At 44.1% G+C, this 4,341-nt stretch overlaps 1 pseudogene; it reads right to left on the bottom strand.

Moving 5' to 3' along the window:
* Positions 1-1,156: 1,156 nt before the first annotated feature.
* On the bottom strand, positions 1,157-2,480 carry LOC102863255 (annotated as a pseudogene).
* Positions 2,481-4,341: the final 1,861 nt, after the last annotated feature.

Below are 4,341 nucleotides of genomic sequence, written 5' to 3' on the forward strand. Positions count from 1 at the left end.
CCATGCCTCGAGAGCTCTTTGATTACAATCTTAGTAGATACAGATTGCCTTGAGTAAATAGTTAAGCTTAGCGCTTCCTAACATAGCTCCAGAAACAAGTGACAAATGCACAGAAGGAGACATCTCTCTAAAAGCATGGTGAGCATCCAGAATTGTATCATCACCCATTAGAATCTGGAATATGTCCCCATGCTGGGATTTGTGGTGGACACAATTGATAAGGACTAAATAGGAACTCCTGACACATGAAGCTACCTGCTTGGGCAAATGCAATGCCACGGTCCCAGTATGTGCCTTGACAGAGCAGCATTCCTTAGCAAATTCTTCTCTGCCTAATCAGAGGGTTGTTAGAGCTGGCACTTGCCTGCCAGCTTTGGTTAAAGCATGCAGGGGAATTTTCAGATTTACGATAGGGAGCTACCAAGATTTCATCAGCAGAGCAATAAATTGGTTACACATTTAAATAACCTTTGTTCAGCTAATTAAGTGCACTCAATACACGAAGGCCTCTTTGGAAAGTACGGAGTGATAGGGCCAGCTCTCGCTTCTCCCATTGGCCCTCTTCTTCCGGTTCTTCGATTTCCCTGGCAAATATTTCCTTTAAGAGTTTGGGGTGTGGCATGTACAATTTATACAGCTTGTTCTTTTTTGTGCCAAGAGGAAAGAGGGGGTAAAAAACCCAAAGCAAAACATGTATCAGCATTTAGTGAGAGTCTGGGACACACCATAGCGTCCTAAGCTTTGCTAGTTTTTAAGTTCTGTTTAAGAAAAGAAGACGTAAAGCACTAAGCAAACGCTTCTATGTTTGGATGCTGTAAAATGTCCAGAACTCTCTAGAAGGTAGCTTTGGAAGTGGAAAAGTATTAAGTTTATGAAAATTTTTTGAGCCCCAGGTTATAGTTCTTGGATTTAAGAATGCAATAAAGGATAGTTACAGAAAGGTTCATCTGTGGTGTGTTCTCCATACAGAATTATTTATAATAACTAAAAGATTGGAAATAGCCTAGGGAATGAAATACACCAGGGATATTATACAAAATGGAACAGCTACTTATTTTTTTTAAAGGAAACATCACTTTTATTGACAGTTAAGAATCACAACATAGTTTTATAAGACTAGTTTTCGAGTTCTAAGACAATGGACAGTTACAGCTTACTATTCTTCCTCTCCATCCTCTCCCTCAACACTATCTGCTCCAAGCTCCTCATAATCCTTCTCAAGGGCAGCCACATCCTCTCAGGCATCAGAAAGCTCTCCTTCCTTCATCCACTCACCCACGTACCAGTGACCAAAGGCACGCTTGGCATACACCAGGTTAAACCTGTGGTCCAGGCGAGCCCAGCCCTCAGCAATGGCTGTCGTGTTGCTCAGCATGCAAGCAGCTCTCTGTACCTTGGCTGAGTCTCCACCAGACACACAGTAGGAGGCCAGTAATTAATACCAACCTTGAAGCCAGTGGGGCACCAATCCACAGACTGGCTGGTACATTTGGCCTTGATGGTGGCAATGAGAGCCTTGACATCTTTGGGAACCACGTCACCATGGTGCAACAGCGAGCAAGCCATGTGAGGGTCTCATTTCACCATCTGGTTGGCTGGATCCAAACAAGCATTGGCAATCTCTTCTACAGAAAGCTGTTCATGGTCAGCTTTCCCAGCAGAGATAAAAGGAGTGTATGTGGCCAAAGGGAAGTGGATGCGGGGATAGGGTGCCATGTAGGTCTGGAATTCTGTCAGATTGACATTCCGGACACATCAAATCTGAGGGAAGCAGCGATGGAGGACACAGTCTGACTAATTAGGTGGTTAAGGTTAGTGTAGGTGGGTGTTTAGTATCAAGGTTTCTGTAGCAGATGTCACAGATGGTCACATCGTAGTCTACCACGGTGGCATAATCTGAATGCTCCAGGGTGCTGGGTGGTGGGAATGGAGTTGTAGGGATTGACCACAGCTGTGGAAATGTGGAGGGCTTCAGTTTGGACTTCTTGCCGTATCAGCAGAGAGGCTGTTGTGAACAGAGAGGAGGGATGCGAACCTGGAACCAGTCACTCCAACCCCAAAGCTGTGGAAAACCAAGAAGCCCTAGGGCTCCGTGCATTGGCTGGCCAGCTTTTGAATTCTGTCCAAGACAAGGTCAATGACCACTTTGCTGATGGTGTAGTGCCCACGGGCATAGTTACTGGCAGCATCCTCCTTGCCTGTGATGAGCTGCTCCGGGTGGAAGGCTTGGCAGTAGGTGCCAGTGCGAACTTCATCAATGACTGTGGGTTCCAGGTCTACAAACATTGCTCTTGGACACACGCTTGCCAGCACCAGCCTCCCTGAAGAAGGTGTGGAAGGAATTGTCTCCTCCCCCAATGGTCTTGTCACTTGGCACCTGGCCAACAGACTGAGCCATGCTCCAGCTCATACAGCTCCCAGCAGGCATTGCCAATCTGGACACCAGCCTGTCCAATGCGCATGGAGATGAACTCACGCATGACAGAACTCGAAGGGGCTCCACAGGGCTGGAGACAGTGTTAGGAAGGCAGCAAAAGAGCTATTTAAGGAAGGGATCAATAACGAACACTGCATTGCAACAGATGAAGGAAAGAACTGTTTAAAAGGAATACATGCTTAGGCAGTATTTGTATGACAACAGCCCGGAATAAGAGGTGCATAACAAAATGAACTGAGGGAGCCAGGGGGTGGGTGGGAAGGGAGGACATTATGCAACAATGAATGTTTTGTTTTGTTTTTAAAGTAAACTGGGGTTATGAAGGAAAATGTGCAACCATGAATGAATGAAAATCCAACTTTTCTGTAAACTTTCATTAAAATCACAATTTAAAAAAACCTCAATCTTTTCTTTCATTTAGGAGTATAGATTTTATAAATGATACTAGAATACAATTCCTCTAACATTGCTAACAGTTTAATTCTTCCACAAAGTTATGATAACAAAATAGGTTTATAACAAAAAAAAAAACCAACAACAAAAACACAACTGACAAGAAAACAACTGCCGCAGAGAGTTCTTTTGGTTTGTTGCTAAGCCATATCTATATCCTTAAGTGAAAGACTTATAAAAAGATATGTACATTAAAATGACTTTATGCTACATATGTGAGTAGCCTGCTTTCCACACACGATGTTCTTCTTCAGAATTGACCCCTGTTGACAACATGACCAAAGGATGTGAGATAGAGTTTCATCATCCTCGCCTCCAAGAAGCACCCTGGCTTCACTTTCTGTTGGACACACTTGCTTGTTTTCCTGTCAGTTCATGAAATAGTCAATGTTCTTCTCCAGCACCACACTCAAAGGCATTGGTTCTTCTTCTGCCATCCTTAGCTTTCGTCCAGCTTTCGGATGTTGGGCAACAATGTTGTTGTTGTTGTTAGATGCTGGTAAAGTTGAGTATGACCCATAGTGACCCTACGAACAACAGATCTGAACCCTGTCCTATCCTGTGCCATTTTAACATTTCCTGACACACCAGAGCCCACTGTGGCAATCACACTGTGTCAATCCAGCTGGTCAATGGTCTTCCTTTCCTTTGCCAATCCTCTGCCTTCTCATTATGCCCCTCTCCAAGGAAGAAGCCCTCCTAGCAACAGGCCTGAAGTATGTGAGGTGAGGCTTTATCATCTTTGCCTCCAAACAGCACTCTGATTGCACTTTCTCCAAGACATATTTGTTTGGTCTTTTGGCCGTCCATGGGACGTTCAGTACTCTTCTTCAACAGTACAGCTCAAAGGCCTCAGGTCTTCTGTCATCCTTATTCACTGTCCAGCTCTCACGTGCATTGCAAGTGATCAGAAAAACCATGGCCTGAATCAGATGCACCTTAGTCCTCAAACTGACATAATTACTCCTCAATAATTTGGAGAGGTCCCTAACCACAGACTTTCCCAGTGCAAAGACTGCAGTATTGTACTGGAAAAGTTCAGATATAAAGCAGGCGATTGAAAAGACCATGGCATGGACCAAGTGCACCTTAGTCTTTAGACTGACGTTTTTGCTCATCAGTACACCCAAGTGGTCTTTGGCCACAGATTTCTCCAGTGCAACTTGTCTTTTGATTTCCTGACAGCTGGTGCCAAGGGTGTTGATTGTGGATCCAAGTAAGATGAAATTGTTAACAATTTCAATCACTTATCTGTATATCATGATGCTGCCTATTGGCCTGATGGTGAGGATTTTTGTTTTCTTGATATTGAGATGCAATCCATATTGAAGGCTATTGCCCATGATCTTTTGTAGCAAGTGCTTCAGATTCTCCCCATTTTTGGCAAGCAAGGTTGTGGCATCTGTATAACTCAGGTTGTTGATGAGTCTTCCACAAATCCTGATGCCACA

The sequence above is a fragment of the Elephantulus edwardii genome, unplaced genomic scaffold (genome assembly GCF_000299155.1).
Source record: "Elephantulus edwardii isolate Elephantulus edwardi_28Jun2011 unplaced genomic scaffold, EleEdw1.0 scaffold00087, whole genome shotgun sequence".
In the NCBI taxonomy this organism is placed as follows: Eukaryota; Metazoa; Chordata; class Mammalia; order Macroscelidea; family Macroscelididae; genus Elephantulus; species Elephantulus edwardii.